We start from the raw sequence: 20,758 nt of genomic DNA, 5'->3' as shown, positions 1-20,758 counted from the left end.
TATCCTGCCTAGGGCTTTCACACCCTCTCCACGTTAGTTCATAGACGAAGTACTGATGCTGTGTTCGCATCGCCCCTCTGTTCATAATTATGTTGTATAAATGGAGATGACGTTTTAACTACTGACGACGCTTTTGGCACAATTTTTTTATGAATCTCCATTGCAGGATATGATTTTAGTGTATTTTACTTCTGATTAAGGTATATTTAGATATACCGAAACCGTGGTCAATAATTTCAATAAATCTTTATCCTGCAACGGTTTTGCCTGTCATCATTTACCGTAAAGTAGATGATATCTTGCCTCATTGTTGTCAATAACAAAATGCGATCCACATTTACGTCTTTATCCACATCCACAAGTCACCATATGGTGCATCGAGGAGGGAACCATGCGAGCTGCTAGTCACACCCTCTCCTGTTCCACTCGCAAATGGATCTTGAGATGAACCACTATTAAAATGCTTTAGTGCTAGTCCTCAATTCCCTTATCTTTTCCTCACGGTCTTTATGCGCGATGTACTTCGCCCGTACAAAGAATTTCGAGACTGATTTTATTCAAGTCGTCCAAACGACGACAGCGTAGCGACTACGGTGGCAGCTTGAACTATAAACAACAGACTGGACCAACAAGTTGTTTCCTAACAGCGTTAACCGCTGGACGTAAGGTTGCAGTTTGTCAACGTCGTTGTGTCAGAAACACCAATGGAGGATCATCTCTAAATCGAGATATGCTCCAGATAGTTCTGAAGAACAGAAAAGTGTGTGCAGAAATTTTCCCGCACACCTTGACTTCCGAACACAGGTCATGACACATGGATGACTGCTACGAATTGCTAAGATGCGAAATATGGGCAAATCTTTACTGGATAAAATCATTGCATCTTACGAGCCTTGCTTTTATTAATATGAACCTACCATGAAACGAAAAAGTGCAGAAATTCATAAAAAGAGTCAACGCTTCGACAACATAACCGACACTGAAGCCAGTGTGACGCCCGCAATGAACAAAGTGCTAAAGGAGTTCTGTGGCAGTTTCGCATGGTTGTATGAGCGTTCAACTGGGAGAAGAGTGTGTACGAGTAGAACGGTTAAATAATTAAAGCTGCCGTCTTAATTTTCCTCAGTTTTTAATTTTGGGACTGGCTGAGTATTCTGACAACCATAGAATGGTTCTGCACTCTGTTGCCCATGCCCAGTCCCTTAATTTCCTTAACATCGTTTCGTGATAATAGCGTTCTCTTTCCTCCACGATTTTTAGTTTGCGTTGACGGACAGCTTCCATAATACTCGCGTTGTGGACGCACCGAATGGTAACAACCCTAGCAGCATGCCTTTCAACTGCTTCGACATCTCCCGTTAATTCGATCTAATAAACATCCAAAACACTTTCCCAGTACTCCACAATGGATCGCACAAGTACTCTGTATGCAGACTCCTTTATAGATGAGCTACACTTTCTTTCAATTTTCCCGATAAACCAAGGTCGATCATTCGACTTTCCTACAATCGACGCTAAGTGGTCCTTCCTTTACATGTTGCTTTGCAACGTTACGCCAGGATATTCGACTGACTTTACTGTGTATAGCAGAACAACACTAATACTGTATTCTAACATTAAAGAATTGGTTTCTCTTCACGTCTGCTATGTAGAGTTGACAATGAAATATACCGTTTAGTTAATTAACGATCGTAGACTGTAACAATCGAATCCGATCCTTCATGAACTTGTCAAGGTGCTGAGTACACTCCATACTGTCTGATGAATCTGACAGTGTAAGCCAGTTACAGTAATGTATCTACTGTGTAACGTATATTACATTTAACTACTGACAGCAGTAAAGCAGCTTGCCTTTAATTGTATTAAATGGCACATTAAGAATGTTCACGTATGGACTGCTGTAAATAATTTTGTGATACCTGCTATTGATCACATGGTCGAAACCTATAGTCAATAAAGTTTTATTTAACCAGCAGGTCCTGGGTTTTCCAAAATGCAGTTAAATAAATGAAAAATAAATACACACATCAAAAAAAGTTTTCCATCACCCCGGTTCTCAGAACTCCTAAAGATAGACAGACACAGTCCCTTTGACTGTTCATAGATGTCATTAAACCCGCCCAAAGAAGTAAACAACCAAGCATGAGCAGCGCCTATTAGACGGAGGGGATCCGACAGCCAGTCAGTTTCAGTCATTCCACCAGGAAGAAGATACACGGCTCGTGTTGTCTGTAGTTCAGTCTGTAGTTCAACCATGCCTCGACGGTCAATGCCGTGGTTCGATCGCATCCTCATTGTTACTCTGTGGCAGGAAGGGATCTTAACAAGGGCTTCTTATGGACGACGTGACCCACCAAACACTCTCAGGGATCTACGCCGAATCGCCGTTGAGGAGTGGGACATGTGGACCAACAATGCCTTGATGAACTTCTGGATTGTATGCCTCGACGAATACAGGCATGCATCAATCCTAGAGGACGTGCTACTGGGTATTAGAGGTACCAGTGGGAACAGAAATCTGGACCACCACCTCTGACGATCTCAATGTATGATGGTACAACATGCAATGTGTGGTTTTCATGAGCAATAAAAAGGGCTGAAATGATGTTTATGTTGATACCCATTGCCATTTTCTGTAAAGATTCCGGAACTCTCGGAACTGAGGTGATACAAAACTTTTTTGATGTATGTAGAAAAACTAGTTGAGCTTTAAAAATGGAGGCGTTACACCAAAGAACTCTCCTTGTTTTGGTATAGTTGCAGATATCGCTTGTCTCTGGCGAGAGACAAAGAAAACTAGGTTGCCGGTTTTTCAGTTCATCTTGCTAGTAATGGGCAGCGGTCGGATTATTCCTGTCAGGCAATGTGGATGTTGATATAAGATCAACGTACACCTCCTACCGCAATTAGCGGACTGTGCCGTTGACACGTAATAAAATACTTGTGCCGACAAAACTGATAATACATATAGATACAAGTAGAAAAAAAAGAGGAAGCGAAACCACACTTAGATATTTAAATAACACGTGTCTGGTTGATAATTTCATTAGAAACAGTAAATTCCTTTCAGTTCGTCTACTACCTCCAATGTAGATACAATAGTATGTCTAGGAATTGGTAAGAATGTTGAAGAATTCTACATACCACAGAATACATCATAATAAAATCGGGAACTGATTTAGTGAAATATATATATACACTCCAAGCAACTGGAACAAATATCACAAAAATCCAGCTGCCACCCGATAGGGGAAGGGAAATTGCGTTGCCTAAAACTGCTCAGAAAAAAATACGTAGTGACGGTTCCGTCGGCAGTTTTTCTGATGGGCTAACCCGACCCTGATAGTTACTATCTGCAGCAGTACCCAGGGAAGCATATTTCTGTTAAATCGGAATCGACTCCAATTTAATACCGACAGTCGCTTCCATCTTCAAGCACTATACTAATTTCTCGTTTAATAAGAGCTTCTCCGCGTTGCTGAATCGTCAGTGAAAATCACGTCCACAGACGTTCTGTGAAGTGATCAGGGTGATTTGATCCGCTATAGAACGAGAATAAAATTAGTATCTTCTTTTGCAACTTCAGTCACAGGAAATGATGTGAGAAAACATCCCCTCCACTTGTCCCGATGCCACCATAATTTCAGATTACTAAGAGATGACACACTTATTTTCTTCTAGAGGGACAGCGAGGTGGACGTAGTTTTCGTAGTTGATGAATCATAATAAAATAGATCATGCTGTAGCGGAGACATTTTCATTTGAGGACCGTGTCACTTTTTAAAGCAAAAAGTAGACCTGCTCACAGCGGTCGTTTTTAGCGTGCTTTCTAAATCAGTTCATCACCAAGTTTTCCATCCATCTGAAGACGATTCAGGAAAAGAAAAAAAACGTACATGAAATTCTTAAAGGAAAAGTGGTCAGAACCAAGAGACATTGATGCCAATATCAGAGAGCAGGTTGAAATGAATATCAGGATGGAGACGAATGAACATCGGGAGAGGCTGCGTAGGAAGATAAATCGAAAATAGGAGGTAATAAGTATGCTGAAGCATGGAAGTTATTAAAATATGATATAACAATGAGTGTAAGGACACTAGGAAAAAGTTCCCTGTCAAGAATGGACAGGTGTTCAGTATTGTTGGCGGAATGTAGGTTCGACTACTAGGGAGAAGATATTATACATACATACATACATTAGATGCAGACAATAGAGAAATATCTGAGAAGGATCGGAAAACCGCGCTGTCTGAAGAAGTTGTAAACAAAACCCCAGGAAATATGGGAATAGAAATATACGAACATAAATATAAGAATGTAGCTTCTAAAGTAGAAGAAAGCGTCATGATGCGATTGTGCCGTGCTGCACACGACACCATTCCGCAGCCCGTTCGGATTTCGCGACGGTCGCGACGAGCGCCGCCTCGGCACCTAATTACTGATTTATAATTATTCATCTTATTATAATGCCTGCTGTGTCGCGATCTAACTCAAATATTGGTAAAGCGGCCATTGAGCCTCATCATTAAATTTATTTTCAAGTCTTTTTGTAAAGTCGCCATTCCGCGTATTCACTGCCTTCAAACTGTTGTTCTTACAATTGTGAATAGGGTGTTTCAATAAAATTCAGATTGTAAAATGAATTTGTGTGACTTTTTGTTAAGCTTGACATTAGATTCTGGTGTATCTTCTGAAGAAGGCTCAATTATTTGGGCTGAAACCTCGGTAAAGGTTGGTTTCACTACCGCAGTCGAGGCTGATAGTTTCTTCTACATTTTATTTGTATTACATTAAAATTACTGAGCATCTCTATAAAAAGATAGACCGGCTACAGGAACAAGCTTCTGCCCCCGCGAAGCGTATTGGGGAAATGTCTGCATCGAATCTAGGGGAGAAATTAGATGTGAACGACATGGAAATTACTGCACAGAAAACTGAGTACAGTAGTCAGATTGATAGGAGAGTTGTCGACAGACAGCAAGAAGGCACAGCAAAACTGTGATTTGTTTGCCAAGCTTTCTAATTCTTTACCTGGTTTGCTACAAGAGCAAAGAAAACTGTCGGTGGACAGAGCCCAGATACACTTTTTATCGCGGTTCCTAGTTGAGTTACAGGAAGAAGGCGAAAATTGTGGTTTGAGAGGACGACAGATTTTTAAGTATTATTTTCAAAGTGTACATGGCAGTTAACGGATTATGTCAACACAACTAGAGTGGTACAGTATAGCCATAGTGAATTTTAGGGCGTATTTGTTTAAGTAATTAATACCCCGCAGGCACTGCAGGAATTAGTAAGAAAGTATTACTCGCGGGAGCAACAAAATAGGGTGCAGAATGAGATTCTCACTCTGCAGCGGAGTGTGCGCTAATATGAAACTTCCTGGCAGATTAAAACTGTGTGCCGGACCGAGACTCGAACTCGGGACCTTTGCCTTTCGCGGTCAACTGCTCTGCCAACTGAGCTACCCAAGCACGACTCACGCCCCGTCTTCACAGCTTTACTTCTGCCAGTTTCATATCAGCGCACACTCCGCTGCAGAGTGAGAATCTCATTCTGGAAACATCCCCTAGGCTGTGGCTAACCCATGTGTCTGCAATATCCTTTCTTTCAGGAGTGCTGGTTCTGCAAGGTTCGCAGGAGAGATTCTGTAAAGTTTAGAAAGTAGGAGACGAGGTACTGGCAGAAGTAGAGCTGTGAGGACGGGGCGTGAGTCGTGCTTTGGTATCTCATTTGGCAGAGCACTTGCCCGCGAAAGGCAAAAGTCCCGAGTTCGAGTCTTGGTCCGGCACACAGTTTTAATCTGCCAGGAAGTTTCAAAATAGGGTGCAGTTTGCAGATGATGTACTCGGAGATATCAGGCATACTGTAAAGGTAATGTGTCTGTCGTACAGTGAAGGAGAAGTTACTAGTAAAATTCTCGAAGGCATAAGTATGGAAGATAAGTCAAGATCACAGTGACTAGACTGCAGTCATTCGCGGATTTTCAAGCCGTATTACGGCAGGTGGACGCTGTCCGTTGTGCGAGTATGAAGAGAATGGTAGAGAGCGGGACACAGGAATGGAAGGCATTTGGGGTAGGTAGAAGGTGCTGCCTTCCTGCGCATGGGATGCCGTATATGTGTTTTAGCTCTGGAAGTCCACAGCACTTTAAAATGGATTGTCCAGGTGACTAGACAAAGAAGGAGATTTCTTACTGACTACAGACCAGGAATAGGGGCTAGTTTAGAGCAAGCAGACGCCGAGTGTGTAATTAGATAAAGGGTTCACCTACGGCCCCTGTTCTACTTATTTCTCTTAGTCAGAGCGAAGAGCCAGTGTGTGTGCCATACTTGACAAGGGAAGCACCCTGTCGTTAATTAGGTAAGAGTCGTATCACGAGTGTCAATCGACGTGTGGTTTCCTCCCTTGAGCTGGGATGTTGGTAGCTGCATGGTGGCCAACTCTGGTAAAATGCATGAGTTCGGAAAATTCCCTAATAAGCTCAGAATTTGTCATATTGTGACATAATCCGTTAACCACGATACACACTTTAGCTATACCATCTTAAACAACTGTTATCCTCTCTAACCACAATTTTAACCTTGTTCCTGAAATTCAAGTAGGAACTGCAATATACACTCCTGGAAATGGGGAAAAGAACACATTGACACCGGTGTGTCAGACCCACCATACTTGCTCCGGACACTGCGTGAGGGCTGTACAAGCAATGATCACACGCACGGCACAGCGGACACACCAGGAACCGCGGTGTTGGCCGTCGAATGGCGCTAGCTGCGCAGCATTTGTGCACCGCCGCCGTCAGTGTCAGCCAGTTTGCCGTGGCATACGGAGCTCCATCGCAGTCTTTAACACTGGTAGCATGCCGCGACAGCGTGGAAGTGAACCTTATGTGCAGTTGACGGACTTTGAGCGAGGGCGTATAGTGGGCATGCGGGAGGCCGGGTGGACGTACCGCCGAATTGCTCAACACGTGGGGCGTGAGGTCTCCACAGTACATCGATGTTGTCGCCAGTGGTCGGCGGAAGGTGCACGTGCCCGTCGACCTGGGACCGGACCGCAGCGACGCACGGATGCACGCCAAGACCGTAGGATCCTACGCAGTGCCGTAGGGGACCGCACCGCCACTTCCCAGCAAATTAGGGACACTGTTGCTCCTGGGGTATCGGCGAGGACCATTCGCAACCGTCTCCATGAAGCTGGGCTACGGTCCCGCACACCGTTAGGCCGTCTTCCGCTCACGCCCCAACATCGTGCAGCGCGCCTCCAGTGGTGTCGCGACAGGCGTGAATGGAGGGACGAATGGAGACGTGTCGTCTTCAGCGATGAGAGTCGCTTCTGCCTTGGTGCCAATGATGGTCGTATGCGTGTTTGGCGCCGTGCAGGTGAGCGCCACAATCAGGACTGCATACGACCGAGGCACACAGGGCCAACACCCGGCATCATGGTGTGGGGAGCGATCTCCTACACTGGCCGTACACCACTGGTGATCGTCGAGGGGACACTGAATAGTGCACGGTACATCCAAACCGTCATCTAACCTATCGTTCTACCATTCCTAGACCGGCAAGGGAACTTGCTGTTCCAACAGGACAATGCACGTCCGCATGTATCCCGTGCCACCCAACGTGCTCTAGAAGGTGTAAGTCAACTACCCTGGCCAGCAAGATCTCCGGATCTGTCCCCCATTGAGCATGTTGGGACTGGATGAAGCGTCGTCTCACGCGGTCTGCACGTCCAGCACGAACGCTGGTCCTACTGAGGCGCCAGGTGGAAATGGCATGGCAAGCCGTTCCACAGGACTACATCCAGCATCTCTACGATCGTCTCCATGGGAGAATAGCAGCTTGCATTGCTGCGAAAGGTGGATATACACTGTACTAGTGCCGACATTGTGCATGCTCTGTTGCCTGTGTCTATGTGCCTGTGGTTCTGTCAGTGTGATCATGTGATGTATCTGACCCCAGGAATGTGTCAATAAAGTTTCCCCTTCCTGGGACAATGAATTCACGGTGTTCTTATTTCAATTTCCAGGAGTGTATAATGTACCTGACTGTTGACCGCCAGTTTTCTTTTCTCTCGTAGAACCCAAGTAAAGGATTAGGTAACTTGACAAACAGACAAGCCGGCCGATGTGGCCGAGTGGTTCTAGGTGCTACAGTCTGGAATCGCGCTACCTCTGCGGCTGCAGGTTCGAATCCTGCCTCGAGCATGGATGTGTGTGATGTCCTTAGGTTAGTTAAGGCTAAGTAAGAACTACTTAACTAAGTTCTATTGGACTGATGACCTCAGATGCTAAGTCCCATAGTGCTCAGAGCCATTTTGAACCATTTGAACCATTTGAACGAACAGACAAACAGATCACAGCTCACAGCACTCTCGACCCTCTTTGCCCTCTTGGTGTATGTTGGCCACTCTCCTGTCAATCGGACTACCGCTCTCTGTTTACTGCGCAGTAGTTTCTCACGTGCTTCACCTCTAATTTCAGCCCTAGATGGAAGAGTAAGTTGAAGGTAGCGTGTGAATCAGTCGTTTCTGCCATTCTTAGAACTGATTTTATCCAACAATTTGATAGAATTATTAATTGGGAGGAACGTCAATTTTCGATCCGTTTCTCTAGAGAGAGAATTTATAATCTGTGTATCTACAGTCATATAGTATCGGCGTAGGTTCACATCGTCAAAGAAACCGAGGAAGAAGAGTGTGACAATATTAGTCATCTGCCTTCTGACCAGGCCGCTCAATTATGGCGCGTTGGTCCGGCATATCCGGATTTGATTAACGAATTTTCGGGAGTTGCAAAACTCAGCATGTACGAAATCGCACTTACTATCAATATTCCTGTCAGACATACACCATACAGGCTTTCTCCTTCGTGGGTGAAACAGCTCAAAGTGGTTATTGAGGAAATGGTTAAGGACGGAATCGTTAGACCTCCTCATTCTCCGTACTCATCAGCCATGTTTTAAGCTCGATGATGGGGGACTTGGGCCTGTCATAAATTATCTCGCTTTTGCACCCCATTTCAATACCGATTTGGATTTGTTGATCTCCTAGTTTGGTAAGATTAAAGTCTTGAGTATCTTAGATTTCAACCACGTTTATTACCACATTTTCCTGTCAGGGCACATTAAAACGATCAAAGCCGTTGCAACCGATTAGAATCTCCAAAAGTTTAACGGTGTTCAATTCGGACTCTCGAGCGGTTGTATTTTCCTGTGTCCTGGTTACTACATTACTGACTATTAAAATTGCTACACCACAAAGAAGATGTGCTACAGACGCGAAATTGAACCGACAGGAAGAAGATGCTGTGATATGCAAATGATTAACTTTTCAGAGCATTCACAAAAGGTTGGCGCCGGTGGCGACACCTACAATGTTCTGACATGAGGAAAGTTTCCAACCGATTTTTCATACACAAACAGCAGTTGACCGACGTTGCCTGGTGAAATATTGTTGTGATGCCTCTTGTAAGGAGGAGAAATGCGTACCATCACGTTTCCGACTTTGATAAAAATCGGATTGTAGCCTATCGCGGTTGCTGTTTATCGTATCGCGACATTGCTGCTCGCGTTGGTCGAGATCCAATGACTGTTAGCAGAATATGGAATCGGTGGGTTCAGGCGGGTAATGCGGAATGCCGTGCTGGATCCCAACGGCCTCGTATCACTAGCAGTCGAGATGACAGGAATCTTATCCACATGGCTGTAACGGATCGTGCAGCCACGTCTCGATCCCTGAGTCAACAGACGTGGACGTTTGCAAGACAACATCCATCTGCACGAACAGTTCAACGACGTTTGCAGCAGCATGGATATCAGCTCGGAGACCATGGCTGTAGTTACCCTTGACGCTGCATCACATATAGGAGCGCCTGCGATGGTGTACTCAACCATGAACCTGGGTGCACGAATGGCAAAACGTCATTTTTTCGGATGAATCCAGGTTCTGATTACAGCATCATGATGGTCGCATCCGTGTTTGGCGACATGGCGACACGCACATTGGAAGCGTGTATTGGTCATCGTTGGTATGGGGTGCCATTGGTTACACGTCTCGGTCACCACTTGTTCGCACTGACGACACTTTGAACAATGGAAGTTACATTTCAGATGTGTTACGACCCGTGGCTCTACGCTTCATTCGATACCTGCGTAGCCCTAAATTTCAGCAGGGTAATGCACGACCGGATGTTCCAGGTACTGTACGAGCCTTTCTGGATACAGAGAAAGTTCGACTGCTGCTCTGGTAAGCACATTCTCTAGATCTCTGACCAGTTGATAACTTGCTCATCACAATATGCCAGTCACTACTCTTGATAAACTGCGGTATCGTGTTGAAGCTGCATGGGCAGCTGTACATGTATACGCCATTCAAGCTCTGTTTGGCTCAATGTTCAGGTTTATGAAGGCCGTTATTACGGCCAAAGACGGTTTTTCTGGGTACTGATTTCTCAGGATCTATGCACTCAAATTGCGTGAAAATGTAATCAGATGTCAGTTGTAGTATAATATATTTGTCCAATGAAAATCCGTTTATCATCTGCATTACATCTTGGTACAGCAATTTTAATGGGTAGAAGTGTATTTTTCCTAATATTAAACTTTGTTTAGCACTACCAGGACACCTTGATTATATTTAGTGAGAATTTTTCTGAGCATGTAGCTTGTTGAACACGTTGAGGAAAGATTCTGCCAGTAAGCGGAGGGTGAAAGAGGGGGGGGGGGTTGAACTATTTTTGATCAAAGTCTCACTGAGGCTATCCACAGTTGTCCGTTACCTGGGAGTCCTAAGACTGTGGTAAGATTCACTGGCATGATTAATTTCTTTCGGAAGTCCATATCTAACTTCGCCCAGATGGTACAAATTACGAAAGAAATAAATAAATGTGAATTTCATAATTCCTAGCAAGCCTCTTTCGACGATATTTAGAAGGCGTTAACAATAGCACCATATCTGGCGACACCTGATTTTTCTAAAGAAGTAGTAGTTCAAAAAGATGCGCATTTGTCAGGTGCTGCAGCTGTTCTGTTACAAAAACATCCGTCCGAGAGAAGACTATTAGGGAAAGGCTCCCGTAATTTGTCGCGGCTACAGATTAAATATTCACTTTACGAGGTGTTAACATCGGAAATTTCGTGTATATCTGGAGCATTTTCCACTTTTGCTCGAAACAACGAGCTCCTGAGCTTGGTACTGGGATGATGAAGGCGGAGAGCGCAGATCGTTAGATGGCACATCGGATCTCTGTCATTCAGTTTAGAGTGCATTATATATACAGCAGCGATAATTTGTTGGTAAAAGACTTAGTCGTGTGCTCGGGGAGGAGACCATTCGTGACTGGACCATTCAAGGCAGTAGTCAGCATGAAACTGAATTCATTGACGCACGACTGACTCTTTTTGGAACAGGAAGACACCTGTGTAAAGTTAAAGGAAATTAAGGTGAAGATAAAGGCGGGAGAAAATGTGGAGCCCTACAATTTGAAAGGAAATATTTTGTGCTATCCAGACAAGGAAGTAAACGGGACAAAACTTTCACCCCCAGAATTAGTGTCCTTAATCTGTAAATATTACGAGGAGCCAGTCGGAGGACATTTAGAACTTCTTAAAATTGTGTTAAAGGTTCACGAAAATATGGTCTGGCAGGACTTGGACAAGGAAGTATAGGAATGGGTACAGTCTTGTAAGATCTGTACAGTGAGTAAACCGAGGACGAATACACATCAGGGGTTGCTAGCTTATGAGTCGGTGACATCATCTGTGCGAAGGTTGTACGTAGATTATGTAAACCCTCTGGCATGGTCGCGAGTCGGGAAGAGGTTCATTCTCGTTTGTGTGGATGCATTTACCGGATCTGCTAGCTATTTTCGAGCCTTGATACGACCGCGCAAGGCACTATAGGTTCTCAACAGTCCTTGTTTGCTATCTTCACGCAAGTCCTTCTTTGGTATCCTCAGGCAACCACAATTTTTAGTATCTAATAATCCCGCGGCATTCACGACAAGACTGTTCCGTGGTTTCCGTTTGGAAACGGGGATTCCGCATACCCCCCACCCCACCCCTTATTCTCTAACCCTTCATTTGCTGAACAGATAATCCACAATTTTCGTTTCGACCTCATAGCATTCCACCGTAAAGATCAGTCGCTTCCTTGCTTAGCTTTTGTCTTGATTAAGGTGGTACATGAATCCCACAGACTCCAACTAGCCCTATAGGCAGATTCGATATAAGCGGAAGAATTAAAGAGCTAATCTGGAAAGTGAAAGAGAACACCGCAGTACTACTTTGTGAAAGAGAAGCCTAGGGGTACGATTAAGGTAGGTGTCCTGGTTATTTCAAACCGGGCGACAAGATATGGGTGCAGAACTTTCAGGCAGGCAGTAAGGACAAAGATAAGACAAAGCAAAGTTGCTGCCAAGGTTTACGGGGTCGGTCAGGTTCTTCGGCAGTGTGATTCAGTCACCATGTCGGTAAGAAACAAGCAGAATAAACGAATCTTTTGCGAGCAAACCTTGTAAGAATGATATATGTGTTGCATTAATTTAGTCCTAAAAAATGTGTGGTTAGGGAAAAGTGTATTTGTACCCTTTTTTTTCTTTACTGAATTTCGATTCCCCCCGAAGGGGGCGGGCTGGCAGCAGCTTAGTCTGCCGCTCTTCAGCCTACAGACTTTTTTTTAAAAAAGATGAAAATAATATATAATAAAAGCAGGCGATAAAATCGGAGACTTAAATAGTAACATGGCGAAAAAATCGTGGTACTTAAAACATAGAACAAAGGGATGATGAGGCTGCTAAAATACATATAAAGCAGACAGGTAAAATAATAGACAGACAATTAAAAAACACGGCGACAGTCTGGTTTCTGTTCGCAAAAGACATAAAATTCACACCCAGCGACAGCATGGTTTCTGGTCGCAACACTTGGAAAGACGACACAACACTAAACATTCACTGGAAAACTGCACTAAAAGGATGGCAAATAAGACATACCACAGCCGAGAGCAGGTCGGGGGAAACTGGACAGATGATGGGAAAAGAGAAGAGGGGGGAAGGAAAGGAAAAGCGAAGGGGGGGGGGGGGGGAGGGGAGAAAGGAACCACTGGAGGATGAGGACCCATAAGAGGGGTTATTTGTACCTTTACGTACATTACATTTCGTATTCTTGGAAAAGGCATCCTGCTCACGAGATTTTACGCAGGATATTTTCATTTTAAGGCTCTATTGGAAAAAGGTACTAATAATATCTTGAGTTCTCTACCCAGGAAGCTGCTATCCCATGAAGATGTTTTGTGGGCAGAAAGTAGTGCCGCGTTGAACACTGGGCTGCCAGTCGCGCAAATTCGAGTTTCTCTCCGCTAGACGTCACACGCGGCAACAGCAGACTGTTGGGGGGCAGTGAGGCTTCCGCTCGGGCAGAACGCTTCCTGGAACGGAGTGAGCCGTCAGATCTGCATGAGCAGTCGACGGTGACCGTCACTGGTTGCGAGCTACGGCTTCACCTCTGCTAACCCTTCAAAATTTTACCGGGTGTGACAAGGTCCAACCTTGCAGCTCGCCAACAGGTTCACTGAGGCAACTGTTGGCACTCTAGTAGCAGACTACATTTTCCTTTAAATAAGGTGGTCAAAGAAACTCGCTTGTTTGTAATTGTATAATCTCAAATTCAGCCTGTGAATATTCAGATTGTCGAAGATAGATATTGTATCTCAAATCCTTTAGTGGTTGGTAGGAGTGCTTAGCTAAATTCAGTCTTTTTGAATGTGCTTTGGTGAAGTGATCGCTGCGCCTGTTCAGTGCATTCTATTCGTTATTCTTACTATCGCGCCTCTGCTGTATAAATCATATCTAAATTTTAAAATAAGTTTTAGCATAATGTTTTAGCAAGCTGGACTATTGATTTTAAATTGATTTTCCTCAAATTCTAAATAAAAAATTTGGTCTTGTTAACTAAGTTTTAAGTTTCTTTAGTAAGATGGCCGATGAGTCTAAGTACTTACATGTTTTGTTGAACATTGTTTTTAAAAATAACTCTCTTAATAATCCAGCCCTTGTACTAACCTAAGTCTTTGCTACAAGAATATCTACAGAAGATTTTTGAGAAAGTAGAGGAGGGAGAAGATTCACAAATCCTATAGTATGGAATCTGCCGTACATCTCCTCGGTATATAAGGAAAGTGGACGAGAGGGTATACACAAATTACAGAGGAATAAATGTTTTCGGGACAGCAACTAGGCTTTTCTTCAATATTTTCTGTAGGAAAATCATAAAGGATATGGCAGATTTAATTGACGAGCACAGTGGTTTTAGACAAGGTCCACCATGTCTTGATAACATTTACTGCGTCAGACAGTTGTAAAAATGTGGAGATAAAATTAGAAGCGCATACATGACTTTCGTAGATCTTCAGAAAGCGTGTAACAATGTCCCCAGAATAAAATTATGATAAGCAATGAGAAGGATTAATGTGACAGGAAAAAGGATTAACGCGGTTAAAAGGTATACAAATACGAAAAGTAATGCTTAAAACGGGAAATAGGTTTATGCGAAGTATTTTCGTTGACAGATGTCTAAAACAATATTGCGGACTATCACCTACTTCTTTAACATTTACTTGGAAGAGGAGCTGACTGGCTGTTACAGGAAAGCTTGAGACATTGGAATATAGATTGGTGAAGATACTCTTGACACTTTGTATAAGGATGCGCGGCTAACATTCTTTGAAGATAGTTCAAATGGTTCTGAGCACTATGGGACTTAACATTTGAGATCATCAATCCCCTAGAACTTAGAACTATTTAAACCTAACCAACCTAAGGACATCACACACTTCCATGCCCGAGGCAGGATTCGAACCTGTGGCCGTAACAGTAGTGCGGCTTCAGACTATAGCGCTTAGAAGCGCTCGGCCATTCCGGCTGGCCCGGTTTCTCAACATCATTGTGATGTGAGTACAAGGATTTTTTCTTTCAGCTGGCTGCAAAATTAGCTTTTCAATTTTTATAAGTTCTTAATTGAGCAAATTAACAAAATTTTAATATGGATTAGCCTTCAACCACTCCTAGCAACGTTTTTCTTTATTTTTTATTTTTTCCTTGTTACTCAGTTTTTCACATTTCTACAGAAATTGGACTTCACAATGTGCATCGTGCAAAGCGAACAGTATCCTATTTGAATATAGGTATTTTCCTGCATACCACCTAATAAGTTTAAGTGGCATGTACGTAGTTGCGTGAAACTTAAATATCCATGAACATTCTGTTGAGTAATTTTGGAGAATGGGGTGGTCACCAACCGTGTAACATCCCTTTCTTTGACATCAGCACCAAATGGGCTAAGCTTAAAAGTAGTCTGATACTCTTACATCCTCTGCTTCCATAACAGATATAAGGTTAACAGAACGCAACTTATCTCCGCACATACATCTTCACCTGCTATCAGAAAGAGGCCTAAAGGTAGTATAATGTAAAACCGAAATCGACTTCAATAAAAATTAGACGTATATGTGCAGGTGAAGGCATCATCCCTATGACATAAACAATTACGAAATGAACGTGACCCACGTCGTTCGTCTCAAGGAAAAATCCAATAGATAGCGTTGCAATTCAATACTAAAATCAACGAAAGTCACACATTTTTTGAGGTGCGCACCAAAATTATATCACCAATTGTCAAAGTGATCTTACCTCGCAACGTATATTTTCAGTGGAAAATGGTGACCACTATCCAAGAATTTGTAAGTGATAATCAGACTCAGCTGAAGAGGATTAAAATACAACCAACCATCAAATCATAGTTACTAGTGGTAATTTCAGTTATATCTGACGTAAACGGTAAACACCATAACTGTATATTCGAGCTGTGGTGGTATTTTTGAAATTCGAAATACGCAATGGAACTCTGCTCTTTTGTACTAAATACTCTTCCTTCCTTCCTATCGGACGTTTGCAGTGACTCGTAAACTTCCTAATACTTGTGGGTCATCATCAGTAGGTTATGTTCCAACAGCGATAACTGTGCTCTCCAGCGCTTACTGTACAGCCCTTCTTAGACACAGAACCGATATGTATTGCTGTTCATGAAGTACATTTAATAATATCTACAGCAATATAAGTAATACGTGGTTTTTCTGAAGTATAGTCTCACAATCCTGAAACATTTACGTGTTAGTATTTATATAAGTTTTTTTTTTTTTTTTTTTTTTTTTTTGGTAGACCAGCTCCTTGGCCGAGACGGCACGTAATACATTGTCCCCGAACTGCAGTCTAGATCCTCTTCCTACTATGGAAAGAGGATCATTACCTTTGACCATAGTTATAATTATATCCGTATTCGACTTACATGTCCAATAAATTGGTGTCCTCAAATGATATTCAGGTTTCGAAGTTTTCATCTTTTGTAAGACATCGATGATGGAAAAACAATTTGGATGGCACATTTAAATAGTAGGAGAATGTTTTACGTTCTAAACAATGTAACAGCTTTGTTCATCTAAATCAGCACACCATAAGTCACTGCGTGGTTTTTAATGCTCTGCGAATAGTCTACCAGCGTCAGGCATCGGGAACTATTAGTTCAACAGTCGGTTTTGCGAAATAGTGCGTTCGTTATTGTTCCGGGTTATCAAATTCGTTCTCATTCAAGTGAAACGCACTACGTTGATTGAAAGACTGACTGCAGTCTGACTGGAATTGGTTAGCTGTGTTTGATAACTACAGTTAGTGTGTCAGCAAATTCGCCTGCGAATGTGTTGCATTAACTGTAAACATTACGCTTCATTTGTCATCTGCTGTTACAGTATTCACAAAAGTAATTAGGTCACATTAAGTTCTGTACCGTTAAAAGGCGAGACCGATTTCATTGGAAATTTCCTGAACGACCCTAGTCTGAAATTACCAATACACTGTTTTACTTTTCTAGTTACACTCAAACTGTAAAAGTACGGCACCGCTAACGAAATTTTAGTTTTCCTGTGAACTATTTTCCATATTTAACAGTGAATTAAAAGTAATGAAAAGTACTTTTGAGACAATTAAAACAGATGGAAGGGGCAAAGTCGATAAGAGTTACGTAACATGTTTGGCTGCGATAGAGACTTCCGAATTCAATCGAATAACCGACGCGACATCAAGTATTAAAAACTGCTATAACGCCTAATGACGCTGCTGAAATGTCAAGGAACTAGAGGAACTGAATTAGAAATGAAGAGATTTGCCTCTTCGACCTCAACGCCAACGTTCGCTCTCCCACACAGTGAATTACGCAAACGAATATTGTTATACGTTGGCATACGTTTCCCGTCAGCATGTGTACAGTTTGATCCAACGACCATATGAAAACACAATTCCAAGATGAAACAGTTCCATACTTAGTCCGTTGTTTACGGTCTAAAATTTGCCATAATACATTATTATTCCGATTTATTCCAAATAGTCGGGTCAAAAAAAAAAGATACTTCAGTCGACGTCGAAATTTATTTGAATAAAATGTTATGCTTCGCCACTATTGGCCAGTTTCAAGGAAATGGCAGTTTTCCAGCTTTCGTAGTACACGTAACAAAAGAGACGTACTCGTTTACGAACGGACTGAAAAGTTTTCACGTTTTGTGTGACTACAGTTGTACAGAAAAGAGCATGTATGAAAAAATTATATTAGAAATAATAATATTTAAAATTCTGTACTTCAAATACAGATAATTATTTACGTGCAGTCATACGCAATAAGAAAAATAAAAATACCGAAGATGTCCAGAAGCACGTCACCCGGTATGTGATAATACCACGGATCAGTGTGACGAAGAGTAAGAGTCACTGAAAGAAATACGAGTATACAGTACAATTACGTAAGCGTTGACCGTCGATGGTACGTTTCACTTTTGCCTTGGCACGGCAACAGACCGAACTTCACCTGTTAATGAAAAGTACGCCAGTGTTGTTAATATAGGCCATAAGCTAATCGACAAATGGACATAAGAAGAAGAAGATAAGTACCCAGCGATTATCGATGATAGCAACTAAGTATACAACTCGTAAATATCCTCCCTTAATGATGAAGTGACCGGAACGCAGGAGCGTCGACTAGAGATAACACAAGGAAGAAAATTAGAAGCGTAGTGCCTAACATCGATAACTCACTACATTTTAGATAGATTCCCGTTGAAGCCACTCAGTGTAACAACTTAGTGCTTCCAATTAAGAAATTCATATAACAAGATAACATACAAAGGCAATGACATTACCCGTGCCAACCTCTCAGTGTTCATTAAGTTTTCTTCTCAGCCAGCTTCTAAATTACGAATGTAATGAAACGGGGAACTGCTGCCCGCCTGTCAGCTTACACGGAGACTGCGCTCACCTCCCCATCGCCTTATTAAGTTTTCAGTGGATTCCCTTTTAAGGGTCTGAAGAAACATGAGTGACTACGGCATCGTACTGCAGAATGCTTCTTCTTTCCTGAATAAAATGAAATAAATTTCTGTGCCGTCTGTCATATAATTACAGAGACTATCAGTTTCAAAGATTTTATTGCGATAGTTTAGCGTCATATCTACTAAGTTTATTATAACTGGTGAAAACGAGATCCCTACTGATACCATTACGTAATTCTCGGTTGCGGGTGTAACAAATGTTAATTTTTATAGCATTTGAAGTATTTGATGTACTTACCGTCAGCTTTTCTGTACAGTTGACGTAATTCTGAAATAATTAGTTTGGATAGTAGCTAACTTGGACAGAAATTTTTTTTAAGTGAGTAATAGTTCCTTTTCCATACCTTCCTCTCTATCTCTCTCTCTCTCTCTCTCTCTCTCTCTCTCTCTCTCTCCACCCCTCCCCCCCTCTCTCTCTCTCCCACTCTCTTCCATTGCTCTTTTTCGCCGTGTGTGTGCGTGTGCGTGTGTGTGTGTGTGTGTGTGTGTGTGTGTGTGTGTGTGTGTGTGTGTGTAAGTGAGAGAGTGAGTGAACCGTTAACTGTTTCAAACATAACTAAAGCCATGTAAAAATAGTTATCTAACTCACTGGATATATGCAATTTGTATGATTTCTTTCACTTATTTATAAACGTAGATTAATGTAATACTGGAGGGCGTTACTCTAGGTATTGAAATGGCTTCAATGTTTTCTTTACGGGTGAACAAGAGTTGTTAGCAACTTAACCTCAAACGCGATAATTCTTCTTGACTGTCAATTATGACCTCTTTCGAGGAATGAAATATTGGTCATAAGACTACATACTGATCTGTTTAAACATTCCTAGCTCCATCTTTCACCGATGATGTTAATGCACCTCTCAGTCTCTTATCGGTGAGTAACACGTGTGGTTGTTACGGAGTGTAGGTGCCTTAGAACGGGAGTCTATCTAGAAGACAAACGAGTAAAATGATTAGTTGCTTTTTCTTTACAACAATGTGAAGGTACATTAAAATTTCGCATCCCAACAAAAACGAAGTCATTAGAGACTATCTAAAGGCTCAGGTTGAGGAATGATAGGAAAAATAATTCATTTTTTCTGTTTAAGAGGGTCCATCTCTTCATTTTCCCTTAGATACTTAGGGTAGCGATGTGAAATCTAAATATGAATGTGCCGAGGGGCACCTGAAAGGCATTCCTGTACGAAGCCATCCTCTACATTCTAAGTTTAGTAGTAACAGGATCCGCCAAAGTACATACACATTCTCTCAGAACAAACTGTTGACTGCACGGCATTGAGTCGGATACATTTAATCGATTCTTCTCGGAACTGTTTTGATCCATGAATGGAAATACAGAGAGACACGGTCACGCAACTACACGGTTAGGAATTTATGAGAAGCCGTAACACAAGAATGAGAAGCTACCGATCGACGGAAAATGGGCTGGGACGCGGAAGCGACGTGCCCCATGTTAGAAACGCATTTCTCGACGCGTTGCGATGGTTTAGCTCTCATCATCTGCTCAGCTGCTATACAAATACCCAACAAATTATATGAACTGCAACTTCAAAAGTGTCATAATTAATGAATGTTCCATAAATTTACAGGAATAATTGCACAAACCAAGTCATATTATCTTATTTGTATTACCTTAGTAGCGGGGGCTGTGTGAAAGGGACTCCGAAATTTTTTTCGGTTAGTGGGTCTTAGGAAACCACCGAAAGGGCGCCCATCTAAAAGAGGCAGATAAAAAACATAAAGGTAGTTTTAGAAACGATCGGTATTGTAGTTGTAAATTGTCGTAGCTGTGTTGGGAAAGAACCAGAGCTTTAAGCCCTAATAGAAAGCACTGAGACTAAAATAGTTATAGGTACGCAAAGCTGGCTAAAGCCGGAAGTAACTTCAGCCGAAATTTTTCAAACGACCTAACAGTGTTCAGACAGGATAGATTAAATGTAGTTGGTGGTGGAGTATTTATTGCTCTCAGAAGTAGTGTACCCTGTAGTGAAAGTGAAGTAGATAGATCCTCCGAATTAGTATTAGATGTTATAGATGACAATTGAAAGAAACTAGTAATTGGATCGTTTTACCGACTCCACATCTCAGAAGATATAGTTGCTGAAGAGTTCAAAGGAAACTTGAGTCTCATTTCAAATAGTTGCCCCACGTCTATAGTTATAGTCGGTGGTGACTTCAATGTACCCCGCGAAATGCTGGAAAAATTATATGTTTCAAACCGGCGGCAGGCACAAAATGAACAATTAGTTCATGAGCCCACTCGAAGCGTAAAATGTTGCGAAAGCATATTGACCTCTTAGCAACAAATAATCCTGGACACATAGGGAAT

General features: G+C 42.3%; 1 protein-coding gene across 1 annotated transcript in view; it reads right to left on the bottom strand.

Moving 5' to 3' along the window:
- LOC124795902 (nephrin-like) overlaps positions 1 to 20,758 on the bottom strand; it is a 349,584-nt gene that overhangs the window by 68,865 nt on the left and 259,961 nt on the right. The window lies entirely within an intron of this gene.

The sequence above is a fragment of the Schistocerca piceifrons genome, chromosome 4, assembly GCF_021461385.2.
Source record: "Schistocerca piceifrons isolate TAMUIC-IGC-003096 chromosome 4, iqSchPice1.1, whole genome shotgun sequence".
In the NCBI taxonomy this organism is placed as follows: domain Eukaryota; kingdom Metazoa; phylum Arthropoda; class Insecta; order Orthoptera; family Acrididae; genus Schistocerca; species Schistocerca piceifrons.
Note: the sequence above shows the minus strand (reverse complement) of the source record. Positions and strands in the feature narration are given on the sequence as shown.